The sequence below is a fragment of the Cygnus olor genome, chromosome 7, assembly GCF_009769625.2.
Source record: "Cygnus olor isolate bCygOlo1 chromosome 7, bCygOlo1.pri.v2, whole genome shotgun sequence".
NCBI lineage: Eukaryota > Metazoa > Chordata > Aves > Anseriformes > Anatidae > Cygnus > Cygnus olor.
The window spans coordinates 16931206-16946157 of record NC_049175.1 but is presented as its reverse complement, the minus strand read 5'-3'; the positions used below and the strand labels follow the sequence as shown (position 1 = coordinate 16946157).

General features: G+C 42.3%; 1 long non-coding RNA gene across 2 annotated transcripts in view; it reads right to left on the bottom strand.

Annotated features, from left to right (window-relative positions):
- The window catches only part of LOC121073236, a 42421-nt gene that overhangs the window by 23028 nt on the left and 4441 nt on the right, over positions 1-14952 (bottom strand). Inside the window, exon 5 of one of the 2 annotated variants that reach the window (XR_005821582.1) lies at positions 8486-8496. The exons of the other annotated variant lie outside the window; for it this stretch is intronic. This is a non-coding gene — a long non-coding RNA (uncharacterized LOC121073236). Of the gene's footprint in view, positions 1-8485; positions 8497-14952 lie in introns of those variants that run through there. 2 annotated transcript variants of the gene reach the window in all.

Below are 14952 nucleotides of genomic sequence, written 5' to 3'. Positions count from 1 at the left end.
ATTCTATGGGAGTTTCCTTAAACTGCAGTATATGAACAATGTTATGCATTTATGTGTTATGTATAATGTTATGCAAGGTGCAACATTAAAAAAAACAGAGCACAAAGAATGCAGCAGCTCCCAGCATTTCAGATTATGTTATGCAAGCATAGAAATCAGCATGGCAATGCTATTCAACCTTCAGTGCTTAGCCTTTGTTTCTGTGTTTTCTTCTCATCCCTTTTCCAGTTTTCACCTTGCAATAACGTGTATAAGGGAAAGCTTAAAGATAAAGGAAATCATAAGAAAGAGCAAGAACAAATTACCACTTAAGCTACTTCTCAAATATGTCTTGCACTCATGCCATGAATTTGGGCACCTAAAGATCCTTTTTAACTCATGCGACTACCAACTACACTAAACAACCTTCTCCTTCACATTGGGCCTGCAGAAGGGCAGGTCAGATGTGTACTGTTGCCAGTCTGGTTTCGAACTCCTCTCAGGCAGTACACACAGACCACTGGAACAGCCTTCCAGGAAGACCTTAAAATGTTTGGTGATGACTTAGTGTCATTACCATGTGGTGTTCTACTCTGAGTTTGCTGTGATGTACCCTGCACTCTTCTGCAAAAGCCTTTCCCTATCCACTTCTGCAAAAATGTAAAAATTCTCCAACACACATGCACGACTTCTTCCAAAGCATCTCACGAGAAGCTGCAGTCTCTCATTCTCTGCATTGGCACTACGCACTGCAGAGTATTGTCTCAACTGCCTGGAGGAGCGTATCTTCTGGCAGAATGCAAATGAACAAATGGTTTGGAAGTCTGCGTAGAAAAGAAGGAACCAAACTCTATAGAGTCAGTAGCGCAGGCTATCAGGTTTCCAGGAAGCACAGCAGAGAACCCTCTGGCTTGGTGCCCCGTAAAGCTGTGCTACTGAACAAACCAGTTACTGACAGAGAAGCAAAGGGCAGAGAAGGGGCCACCTGAGGAACGCGCATCTTCAGGTCCCACTGAGCCTGGGCAGTTTTCTACTATGTCCGTTGCATAATGTGAATGACAGAGTGACACTGGCACCACCTTCTGCTGCTAAGAAATATTTGCTGCAAACGGTGAGGTGATCCTGTAACTTCAAACTTGCTCATTTTTATTGGTTTCTTAACTGCCTTTTTGGGCAAAATCTATGTTGTTTAATTAACAGAGCCTGTTTGAGAGTAATTGCTACACCCACCACTTCTCTAACAATAAGCAGTTTTCAGAGTTTATACAACAAACAGTAATTATATCAACTAAGCCAGACATTCCCCCATTTACATCTGTTAGGAGCCCACAGAGGTGATTAATTTTTTTTGACAAGCAGGTGAATATCATTGCCATCATTTAATACTACCTACCAGCCATCAAGGGAAAGGAATTTGTTTTGTTTATTATTGGCTGTAATCTACAGTCAATCTGGATCAAAACTCCCATTAGGCAGTGTTTAATGGACACCAGATTTACAAGAACATGGGGCTGGGAACTACGTATTCAGATCAATGCTTAAGTCATGGTGAGTCCTACATGTCCCACAGCTGTGAAACAAAAGAGAATGGGACAAGGACTAACCACATGCAGGGAAAAGCCAGAAACAGACTGAACTTGGCTAACAGGTGAGAGTTCTGCTATCTGTTGCCTTCTGATTTATTCTACCAGCAGCAAAGTTTTCCTTGTTTTCTGAAAGTCATCATCCACAACTCCCTTGAGAGGATGCTTTTAAAGGGTGAGTAAAACAAGAAAACCATCTTCTTTCTGCTTGTACGTTATCTCACGGAAGCCATCTGCATGCAAGTCTTCCATGTGGTAGGAAGCAGCAAACAACAGCCTATTGGGCCACATTATTTTGTGTTGTTTTTTTCTTTTTTTTTTTTTTTTCTTTTTGCAAATGTAGCATGCAAAACCTTATGACCTTCATCAGAAACAGACCTCTATCAAGGGGACCTCTGACTCTGCTGATTGCCAATTATTCCAACCAGGTTAACTCCTGGCCCTGCTGTAAGCCAGCATACCAAAATACCATTCTGTATCTGTCAAGCATGCAAGATGTTCCCCATTGCCACTGCACTGCCTATTTTAATCTTAACGGGGAAGGGAGAAAGAAGTATTGCAGAGTTTGGCACTGTAATCAGTTGTACTAACAGTATTTCTAAGGTCATAGCTAGATAGGTTTTAGGTAAATGATGATTAAAATAAAATCTGGACATTTGGGAACTGGGGGGTGGTGGTGGAGAAGGGCAGAAATGCGAAAGTGATTGGGGATGAATGAGACAATTCATCAACTTAGCAATAGATTTCAGAACTCTATAAAAAAAATATACATATGAATAAGAATTCTCTTCTGCTGTTTAATTCAGTACAAGAGAATAACCCCACTCCTTATCTGAAAAGGATAAGAAGTTGCATCTCAAGACAGTGGATGCTTTAAATCTGAACCCTTGCTAGGAATGGACTCAACTCAGAGAGTTCTTGAGTAGGAATTTCCTGGCTTGTGCCTATTTTGGAAAATATTCTCCATTGCCAAAAGAGAAAGGTCAACCCCAAATACCACAAACTCCATTGCAGGGTTAAACAATATGACTTTTCACATGCCTATCACAAACCATCTTCTCTGTCTTTCAGGTCACCTATATTTACTGATTGAATATTCTATTCAAGTACTTTTGACAAATTTAGGGCTCATGACTTAAGCTGAACTTTACTGGTACCCACCCTAAGGGGAAATTAAATGAGGAATGAAGAGAAGGACTAGATATTAAGTTTATACCCTCACGTCTTCTATGGTGCACTTATTTAGTAGTTTTCCATTCTGCAGCAATTGCTTTGATTTTCTGAAGAATTTTGTGCTCAGCAGAACATACCTAACTGCATAGCTCCTGTCAGTATGCCCAACCAGCTCTGCAGCAACAACTGCTATCTATATGGAAGGTGTCCCATATCACCCTATAAGTGACTCGGACCCTTTTCAGACAGGTATCATGACAGAAAACATTTATCCAATTTCCTCTCCGGGCAGTTATTTCAGCACACAGACAATTGCCAAAAAAATTTCTGGGCATGGAGGGGTCAGGTACAGAATCAGCCACGTATAGTTTCATTGTATAATATTCTATTAATATCAGATTATTTTTCCAAAAATGCTACTGAATTGATTCTCAGAATAACTCCTACCACTAAATTCTGAACCAGCAGACACAGAGAACCTACATGCCAGATTTGCCCTTTCAGTCATATTTTAAACTTAGCAAACAGGATCCAAAATTCCAAACTGGTCTCCAACTTAAAAAAAAAAAAAAAAAAAAGAAATTGTTCCAAAAGACACAAATCCAAACTGCCCAAGAGCTATACTGTATAATTTTTTTTTTTTCTCTCAGCTGGAGATGGTGTTGAGCTACTTTAATTGTATCAGTTATCTTTTAGATTAACATATAATGCCAGATATACCTAATGTCAAAAAAGAACTGTATATGGAACTGTATATTCCATGTAACCCTCAGTTATTTTTGGAAAAGTTTTAGCTCATACCAGTAGAAATTGCATTTCCAGAACAGTAAACTTGAGCTAGATTTTTTTTTTTTTTGACTTGCTAATGCAACAGAGTACTCTGTGATGAAACACACAATAGAGGAAACATCCTTCAAAATAATATTGGCTGGAAAAACAAACAAACAAACAACGACAAACAAACCACACCATAACAGTATTTAGCTGATGTCAAAAATAGCAAGAAATAGTGTTTTGCTTTACACCAAGAGCTCAGTTAGGATATGCTCCCTGCAAGTATCAGCTCTGACTGTGCTCCGTGGCTTGAATAATGAGCCAGTGGCCAATGACTTGGGTTCATTTTATTGGTGACAGCATTGATACTGTGCTTAAGGGTTATGAGCGACCCTCAAAGCCTTATGAGCTGAAAAGTCACTATCCTAAAGAGCTTATAATTATGCATATGATGGGAAGATAGGAAATACAGACCTATGTTTACAAGATGATCAAAAGAAGTTTGTGGTTAGATCCAGGTATTTAAACCAACGCAACTGTTTAAGTGATTTTGCCAGACCCTTACCATCTCCAGTCCAACAGTAACTGGGAAAGAGCAGCCCATCTAGAGCTGACAAAGCAAACTCGGCATTAAGGGTAACATGGGTAACATGGGTAACAGGATGGTAGTAATAAGGTAACAAGATGCTAGTAATAAGCATCAGAGACAGCTCCTGCAACCATGCTTTGAAGCAATGGGAAGACAATTCAGCCTATCTTCAAGTCTCCAAACCCTTTTTCTTGCAAGCATAAGATTACGACTAAAGGAAATAAATGGCTGGTTTACAAGCCTGCAGGAAACCCACAGTAATTCTTTGCAGAACTGTAAACACAGTGCTTTCCTGAATAAAGAAGTTGATTGATAGAGGCAGAATTTTCCAAGGAGCAGCAAGAATTCAACAGAGGAATTAGCAAGTAGATATGTTAAGACCAACTTCATATTTCTTAGCTGTGGCAAGGATTTTAGCACACCACCATCTTACAGTTTTATGTGCTTTCTTCTTCACAGATTCTTTTTCTTACAGTTGAAAGATTCCCAACAGCAACGGAAACTGGATCTTGCTGTTCATCCAGAGTCAGAGACATAGGCAATATTAGTTACAAGTTCTTTCATCTCTTTTCTTACCCTTTTGCTTTGGTCTCCCACTAGAGCTTTTCTCACCTGATATGTTCAGAAATTTTACAGACAATCCCCAGAATGCTTCAGTTTTCATGTTTTAACATTAGTATCACCCCCACTCCATCAGTTATCCATTAGACTGGACACATTTCATCCAATTCCTGACTTGTTCCTAGCCCCCAGAAGTCCAGGAAACACTTGGGTCCTTCTCCATCTCAAGAGGGCAGACGGCCTGCTAGCAAGCAAAACTATGGTACACATCTTCAAATCAATGGTATTGGATATACTGAGTCGACACAAAACCCTACCTTTCTACTATCACTTGTATGTTCTTCACTGTAAATGCCCTCCTGTATTGATCTTTGTTTGTATCAAATGCCCTCTCAACAAAACTGAGGACCACTGGGCTGACTGGTGGTCTCAAATATCTGATGATACTTCCAAGATCTGTCCTAAAAATCAAACCTATATGTGTCAATAAACAGCATAGTCTTGCACACAGAAAGCATGGCTTATAAGGTTCTCTATATGCCGCAGATCAAAACTCTCAGCTCCTCTGGCTCACTATTGTTTGCCAGCTCTGCCTTACTGCTATCTGGTGCAATTATCCCTTCTTGTGGGATCTCGACAGTGCCACACACCATGATGTTAAACAGGGTTTTGCAGAAGTGATTAGATGCTACTCCCTTCACCTCCCAAAACAGCAGGAAGGCAGCCAAAGTTCATCAAAGTGGAGGCTAAGGCTGGTCTCTTTAGGGAGTTGAAAACATCATGATCACCTATGGGAAATGCTTCGAATGCCTGCATGCTCAGGTTGCATAACATGCTGGGGAGTGTTCTCCTGGAATTGGTTCCCTCCCTCCGAGCGCAGGAGAACCACCCAGAGATGTTTGGGTTGAGGGTGGATCTGTCAATTCTTCAGATGCTCATGGAGTCAGTCCTTAAGCCACATCCCTTTATTTGAAAACGGAACAGATGGCATACTCAGGGACTTGTTTCATATTAGTTTTGGTACTTCATCTAACATTTTTTTATTCCTTCAGGAAGACACCTTCATGGTACAGAGTATCTTCCCAACCCTTGCAATGGCCTAGAAGGAATTGCAAGTATGTATTAATGGAGAGAAAGGTACTGGCCTAGAAACACAAACTGACTAAATGTGGCAGTTCCTATTTACTTGCTATGTGTTTACAGCTGTCAGAGGCAAGGAATCCCAACAAAGAAGGTCACTTTCCCACATGAAGTCCTGAGAACAACTGCAAAACAAAGCCATCAACTTTCATCTAGTCACACTCACTCATATGGACAGGCACTTGGAGAGCTGATATACAGCCTTCTTTTTCTCCCAATACAACTCAACATTGACCTGAAGTCCCACCACATGAGGCCACTTACACCATAAAGGGAGGTAAACTTTAATTTATTCCTGTAGGACAGAAATACCACTAAATCCATCAGCAAAACCAAGCATAGGAAACTTCAGCTAAAACAGAGGATGCAACACAAACAATGCTGTTTAAAACAAACAAACAAAAAAAACACCTCCAATTCATCCTAAGTAAGAAAGAGGTTTTTTATTCAATGCTATGCCATCAGCTGACTTACCCTGATGTCATATTCAGGCAGGTGGAGGTATGACAGCTTTTAACAGAAACAATCTTTTCTGTAGAAAACAATTCTACCTTTCTCACTAATATAGTGCTCAATGAATGTGTTCAGAAGCCCGAACAATGCTTTAGAAGACTCAGAAGAGTAAGTCCAGCTTAAAAAAAAAAAAAGTTTATCTAGAAACAGAATACTTCTGAAGTAATGTTTTGAGGACTTTCAAGTGCTGCTTGTCATATATGGGAAAAGTCTTGGATCAATCAAGAGCAGTTGAAATTCTGTTATTAGCTGGATCAAAATCAGCTGCCAGAGCACTAAGGTCTTCACTACCCTAAAACATGTTGTCCTCCACTTACAGGAGGATTGTAAATCACATGGATTTGATAAATTGCATAAACATGATCAGAAAAAATGCTTACAGGTACATTTGTTATTTATCTTTAACCGAGGAACAAATTGGTCTCATCTGTGTCATACTAGACTTTCAGAAGCATACCCTAATTTGCTAGGAGCTGCAAGAGGAAAGCAGCCATTATGTTTCTTAATTCATCTGTGTCCTCACCCTTCTCACTTCCAACCCATGCAACAACAACAAAAGGGAGTAGAAGAGGAACACAGATCCATGGTATAAGGTCTCAAGTAAGAGGTATTGTTGCATCTGTTTCCTTTCTAGTTGCCAGTGCACTTATCTGTGCTAAATTGTGAGCCAATCTCAAGTCCAAGAAAACTGAGAAACCCAAGCACATCTTCAAGTAAGATCACATTAATGACATAGAAGACACTGGTAGAGCTGGAGTCATCTCTATTCTGTTCAGCAGTTCTGTGCTGCTCAGCACTTCATTGTGTAAGAAGCAAACAGGTGACTTCAATCAGCAGCTGCCATTTCCAAGCGGGCATGTAAAATTTTCTGATTTTCACATTGCTGCAAGCAGTGGTTCAATTCTGAACTTGTATACACGTGAGCTAAGATTTCCTATGTGCCAGAAACACTGCAAGTTAACAATGCTCAAGAATAAATACTGCTTGTACTCTGGTTTTGTACAGCAGCAGTAAGTGCTTGGAGCATTGCGAATGTCTTTTTAATGGTAGCACTCAAAACACCCCAAAACACACCAAAGAAGTTAATCTCAGCAATTTAGGTTTTTTTGAATTGAAATATTGCACAAGGTCAGAGAGGAACTGGAGGAAAAACATGTGCATCCATTACAGAGAATAACATGCCTGCTCCTTGAGCCATCTTTTTTTTTTTTTTTTTTTTCCCATGGCATTTTCTATCCCATGAGCAGCATTTCTTTCTTGTTGTGACTTTGTCTACCCTGAGAGACAGCTGGTTTCAGATTATATTAAGTCCCTCTCTGAAGATAAAGTTCCTTGTAGTTACCTCAAATCAACCACATCTAGTTTCTGCTAGATGGAACCTGAATGGTTAACTTACGTATTAGACGCAGCACTGTTAAATGAAGAGCCTTAGCCAAACTTGTAGGAGTTCTTTAATAACAGGTATCAGAGGTTTATTCCCACTTCCACAGGAACTGAACAATTCTTAGTATATAGTCTGTCAATTGCTGCATCCTGTGGCATGTTGCTGTGCTTTCATTAACTCAAAGCTGAAGCCAATACTCCAGTTTTTACCACAAGCCACTAAGGTTTTTTAAACATAGGACAGAGAAAGCCTCTTCTACCAGACCTCACAAGATCTGGACCAGTAAGCAAATCAAAGTTCAAACGTCCCCCAATAGCAGCCCTAGCCAAGCCATACAAACCAAGCAGTCTGCAGTGCAGCAATCTTCTTCAAGATGTGCCTAAATTGACCCCTAGGAAACACAGGGAACGAGAGTTTTCTGGCAGGGCTCTTTCCTCAGATGCACTCTTGGTAACCCAGCACTGCTACATACTTAGTACTGACTTCTAGGGGGAGTCAGATATTCTTAGTCAAGCTGAGCTTTCCAATGTATTCCCCTGGGTCCTGACTTCCCAAGAACTTTGCCTGCTTATGCCACCTCATTAGAGTACTATCAGGATAATAATTTACCCAGATGATTGTGATAAGCCCAGCTCAGTGTCTTTGGGAACCCCTTTGTCCAACAAAAGATACTGGAGACAACGTGAGCCAACACCTTCTGAAGGACATCTCCTGTTCACCACGAGTACAGCCTGGACACTAATCTCTTCTTAGTTGGTTGTACAATGTCAGAGAAAAGCATGCTTCTGACAAAGCATACACTGGCTATTTTTAAGTGCAAATGACTCCCATTTTGAACTAATCCATGTCTTTCTCCCACCACCATTCTCCTCTGTGATCCTGGAGTTACAGTTATGGAAGAAGATTACCTTAGATTCGGACATGCTGGAGTTTATATAAAGGAGCATTAATCACATTGTATGATTTCCATGGGCAAAGGCTTCACAGGAGCAGTTAAGGCAAAGCTCCTTCTGAATTTTGTCTGAGGAAGAAACCCAGAGCCAAAGCTAGTCTAAATAAATAGAGCCACACATACAAAAAAACACCTGCTGCTTTGAATTTAGATATTTTTGAACAGGGTTGGTATCCTTGCCACTTGCCCTTCTTTCCTCACCACTCCTCTCCCCCTCAAACTCCAGAAAACGTCAATTTCACAAGACACCCTGGTATAAGTTACACCAGACAGAAGACCTCTTCCAGGCATACCCCAAAGTCAGCGAGATAAGAATCTGTCCCAGCCTCTGTTGCAGCACAAAGCACAACTAGCATATATTTAGCTTTCGCCTTGAGCGCTGACACTTGCTATTTCTTAACTCGAACAAAGCTATCTAGAGTGACTGCCTGTTTCCAGAAGAGCAGCGATTAGCTGCTTAGATCCTGGTGAGATCTGTGCTTCCAGTCTGAACAGTTCTGGTTATTGATCAAACATCTCTGTGCCCCAGGAAAGCTGTTTGGTTTGTTTGTCCTCACCTCGTCTCACTGCCAGGATCTGGTAAATGACCAAGTCCTTAAGCTGCAGTTTCAGAGAAACTGTCCTAGAATAGCATCATCAGGCTGTATTTCTACAACAACCCCAACCAATCCAGCTGCTGGCCACCACAGTCCTGTTCTGTCCTTGCCTCAGAGTCCCAAACCCCTACGCTGCACTAAGAAAAAACACACCAGGAAAGTTAGTCGCTTTCTCACCAGATCTGAGCACCAAGACAGCATCCTATGAGGACTGACAAGGCCAGAACCAGCAAATGGGAAGGAAAGGAGATCCGTGTAGCCAATTAGATCAATCTCAATTATAAAAGTAGCACAGCTTTCACAATTCTTGAATCTCATCTGATTATTATTATTATTATTATTGCAAGCTCCAGTATTAGATTTGTTATGAAAAGCAGGAATGAAAAGCCACAGCAGAACCTCTTGATACAAAGAGTTCCCACTATTCAAGCTAAACAGAGTCCATTAGGAAAGGATGACATTGGACTCCTTGGCTGTCATGAACAGAAGAAGGTCTGTTGTTGACTATAGCAAGAACTGGGTTAAGCCCTAGAAGCTGAAGTGAGGTGGCAAGTGGACAAGAGAGGTCCTGTAGCTGGCAGAGCACTGGGACAGAAGGGATGCGGCTTGCCCACACAGTAAATCAGGAGCAGAACTGGCTGGCTGTCCTTCCCATTCTTTCAACAATTTTAGCTGTTCAGTCTAGTGTTCTCTAGGCTAAGCATCTGCTAGGGCTTATTTTGGCTCAGCTTCAGGTCTGCCTTGTTCCTGGGAAGGTATTTAGCCAAATGAAATAGCAACCCTTTGGCTCCAGAGCTTGTGAGCAGATATTTAAAATATTGTTTTTGTCAAGGACGACTTCTTTTGATGGGCTGCAAAAGAGCCAAATTCAACTTGAGACATTATTACAATCCCTGGAAGCCCTCATTTGCATTTGATTAAAGGACTGTTGTAAACCAAATATTTCTCCCTAAATGGAGCAGTCTTGGGACTTTTCAAAAGTTCTACCCAAAACCCGGACAATTTCCCCCTGCGGTGACAGCAGCTGGACATACCACCTAAAACAATTAAGTGCCATGTTGTCTTCGTGTAGCATGTGTCTTGTAATTTGCCTTCAGCTGACAAAACAAATGCATTGAACAACAATTAAGACAGATGCACTCAAACCAGTACTGTCATGAAACCATGGTCAGAATTAAGTTTTAGGAAAGGCCTGCTATTGCACAGGAAACGTAATTCTGGTTTCTGTTCTGTACAAAAATGATAAACACTGAACACTACCTTAAGTAAATCCTGTTAAAAATTGGACTGTGCTACAAGTCACTATGCATGCAGGCAGTCATATCTGCTTCGAGTACTTCAGTTGCAACAGAACATTGAACTACTGTTTTCAGTTGAAAGGACATTCTTCCAACCCCAACATGAAACAACAGCATAGAAAACTTCCATGAGCAAGTAGACTGAAAAAAATAAAAAAAAAACAAATACCGAAATAAGAGTTTTGAAGGAAAAGACAAAAAAGAGAAGCATTTCAGAGCAAGAAAGGCTTCAGCAAACCTCTGGCTAGCGTGCAGTCCCACCAGATTTGAAGAGCTCTGTTCTGACAGTCACCCAGGGGTAACAGGCACACCAAAGTAAAGCTTTACTAACTTGCTGTGGCCAACCATCAGCAGCTCTGCTGTTCTTAACCAACAACATACATATTTCTGTGAGCCTTAGTATACCTGTAAAAAAGTACACGGCTCCCACAGACGCAAAGAAGTATGTTCCATACACGACCTTTTTGCCCACAGCCCCCAGACTTGCTGTAGATGGTGTATGACTGATCACTTGACAGCTGTGCTATCTGAGCAAGTTAGCCTGGGCACGGTACATAAGATACATAAGCCCCTTCCCCTCCGGCCCCAACCCTGAGGAAAAGCCCCAATCCTGAGGAAAAGCCCCTTCCCCTCTGGCCTCGACCCTGAGGAAAAGCCCCTTCCCCTCTGGCCCCAACCCTAAAAACCGTAACCCAAAAATATTTAACACCCTGAAACCCGCAGCCAAAACCCCTGAAACCCTAAACTCTAACCAAAAATCTAACCAAATTAGAACCATAAAATCCTAAAACCCTAACCCTTAAGACCATAAAACGCTAACGATCCTAACCTAAAAAATAAGACCTTAAAACCCTAACCCTAAATACCTGACCAAAAAAGCCGCTAAGACCCTAACCCTAAAAACCCTATCAACACCAAAACCCCAAAAAAACCTAAAACCCTAACACGCTAACCCCCAAACCCTTAAAACCCTAATCGTTTCAACTCCAACCCTAAAAACCTTAAAATCCTAACCCTAAACCCTGAAAACCCTAACCCTGAAACCCAACCCTAGTGCCCTAGCCCTGAAATCGTAAAACCCTAACACCTTTTGAGAAACACTCTGTAGCCAATAACATAGGCTCAGGCAAGGATCTCGGTAAAGCATTTTTATTCTCGATTGCGGTGGTGGGCGTCCCACAAGCAGAGTGCGCCTACTAGTTCCATAACACAGTATATATATATATTTTTTTTTCCTTGACCGGGACCCTCCCGTTTCCCCATTGACTGGGTATTCCAGGTTCACAATCTATCCAGTGCTTCACAGACAATACATGGCTTTCAGTTGCTGGCCTGTTATAAGTCAAATTTCTTTTGACTTTTTTACTCTTTGAGGTGGTAATGTTTCTTACACCGTGATTTCCACCTAATTGATCTAAGGATTCTGATTGTCTGCATTTTCCAAGGTCTCTGTTAAGATTTCTTGTCAGTGCAAGCATACCTCAATACCACACTCCTTCCCTCTAAACAATGTAACTCTGTGCAAAAACAACATTTTTATTCCCACAACCTTGATCCCCTTATCCTAAAATCCTTATTCCCCTTAACCCTAACAACTCTAACGACAACCCTAATCCTTAATATCAACCCCCTAATGAAGCCAGGGATAGAAGAATGGGGGCTTGCTTAATCGTATTAATGATTTCTAAATAAAACAAGTGCAATTATTAAAGCCAGGAATGAAAGAATGGGGGCTTGCTTAATCGCTTTAAAATAGATATTGCTGAGTGTCTTTGCTTACTACTGTGCAAATTAACTGAAACAAGGAGTCTCGGGGCCCCTCACAGAAGATGTTTCCTGACAAAAATGGGGAACCTGTCTCAAAAACCAGATGAGATGGACCTTGTGGTTTGGACAAGAACCAAGGAGCAGCTGAGTCTGTACAAAGGCAGGGGGTCAACTAGTGGTGATGAAGAGGAGTTATTGACTTCATCCCTACAACCCCCCAACGACCACCACCAGAAGGCACTGCGCAGGCGCAGATGGGAGGAGTTTATGGAATGACTCATTGGAGTTAATTTTAATACAAAGCGGGGATAGGTTATGAATATGTATAGGTGTATTGGGAAACTTCATACATATGTAACTCTTTACTGCATATAACCAAAGCAAGTTGCCGCATTACAGTGCGCATGCCTTTGGGAGCTACGCCGAAATAAACCACATAACCTACTTTATAACTTATTTGCTTTGAGTTATAGAGTTCTTCCACGAATTATTTTGGCGAGCCAGGCAGGAGGCTCTCTGCCTGTCCATAGGAGTGGCCGCGCCGCGGATATCCTAGCGCGCACAGGGCACAATTCCCTGGAGGAACTCCGCTCCTCGGCCGTTCACTGCGGGGGCAGACAACGACCTGCTGGACCGTGGACAAACAGTATGTGTAACAGTACAGGAAGGGCCTATAAGTCGTACGTGTGGCTGGGGCAGCTGGTTAATCGCGCAGAGACGTCTAGCGTGCAGCATAGTCCCTGTAAGGGAGGAGGGTACCCTACAGGCTGACCGATAGAGTGGTCAAGGGGGATTTGCTGACCAATGGAACAGCCGCTAGCAATCTTGGGAGCAGATTGAAGAAATCCGAGGTTACTGCTGCATCCCAGTTTTGGGAGCCAGGATGGACCTGCTAATGACTGTATAAGAAGCAGGAGAAGGGTAAGCAGGCCTCTCACAATTGTGACAAGGTTACCTGGGTAATATTTGCAGCTGCTGGAGGGATATTAATTGGAGTGTTAATAATTGTATGTCTTATTTGTAGATGTCTGGGTATCTCATGTTGAAAGCATTTGTGTAAGCATATGTGTGTGATATATGGAGTAACAATTCGTGTCAAGAAGATGATTGATGTTAATAAAGAAGGGGGAGATGTGGGAGTGTGGCCATGGGGGTCGACAAGCCCCATGGTTGGTGATAACATCAGACTCTTAACGATGAGGCCATCAGGAATGTAAAGAGTTTAGAGGGAACAAAGAAGGGTGATTCAGGAGACGCCATGCCGCCTGGAGTTGCTTGTTCTCCAGCCGATAAGGCACAGAAGTTGTTGGGTGTTTGCTGGTTGCCGGGCAAAGTTGTTTGACCAATGAAGAGTTAGTGGAAAAGGACTGCCGTGGAGCGAATAGTATAAGAAGGGAGCCTGTCCTCAATATGGGATGCAACACGATATGATGAAGTTCTGTCATCAATAAAGTAGTAGCAGTTACTGATCCTAAAAGAACCCTGGTGTCCGTGCGGTCGTTACGCCACAAATGGCACCCGAACAGGGACCTGAAGAAAACGAGCAGGGACCTGAAGAAAACAAACAGGGACATGAACAACAGGAACAGGGACAGGCTAACAGAACAGGGACCTTGATCGCCTAATGAAGATAGGTTCAGCCAAACTCAGCAAACAGCTCAAAGAAGCTCGTATAGAAAGTCGCTGGAAATAGGCGCACTGGAGCTGGAAGGAAGCTCAAGCTGAGAGAAGCAGACCCGCGCACACAACTGTCCCTCACTGGCCGAAGGTAAGCAGTTGTGCATTATGGGGAATCATACGTCCTTAGAAACAAAGACTGCCCTGGTAACCTTACAGCTTATTCAGACAGTTTATGATCCTGAAACGTGGGACCAAATTGACTTCAAGGTGTGGGACTCTGCTACTAGAGAGGACAGGGTTGCAGTGGGATTGCTTGGCACCTGGCGAGCAATCTTCGAGGCCTTAAAGAGCCATGTGTGACCACAATCAGAAACGTGTGGTTTGCCAGATAGCGAAGGAGCTGCGGGCTCGTCCACCGATCCTTCTGCTACACCACCTCCCCCCCCGCCGCTACTGCCATCGCAGGCCTTTGCTATTACGCCCCCTGGTGACCTGGACGTTCCTTTTGATCCAGGCCCTATAGGCCCTGAAAAGAAGCCGGATCTGTTTCCCTTCGATCCGGGAGGAATAGGATACATAAGGCCCGAAGGCCGAGTTGCTTAACAACTTAAAGCGAGACATATTGTTCCCACGACTAGCCCTGGAATTCTCTGGTGTTTGTAATCCAGAAAAGGAATGGAAAATGGAGACCGTTATATGATCTGAGAAAAATTAATGAAGTCATGGAAGATATGGGAGCACTTCAACCAGGATTACCAACTCCAGCTATGCTCCCCCAGTCATGGACATTAATAGTAATAGACTTAAAGGATTGTTCATTAATTACTTGCCAAAATTCGGAAAACTTTGCCATGTTTATGTTTCAATTGATACCTTTTCTGATTGTACATATGTATAGGCGTACTCAGATTTCTTATGAATATGTAAAAGCCATGTTCTATATATTTAGAAAGTTTGACGGTTGTGTGTGCATGTTGGTAGAGCGTAGACTCCCCACGCACCCAGTGCTGTTTACTCGCCTTT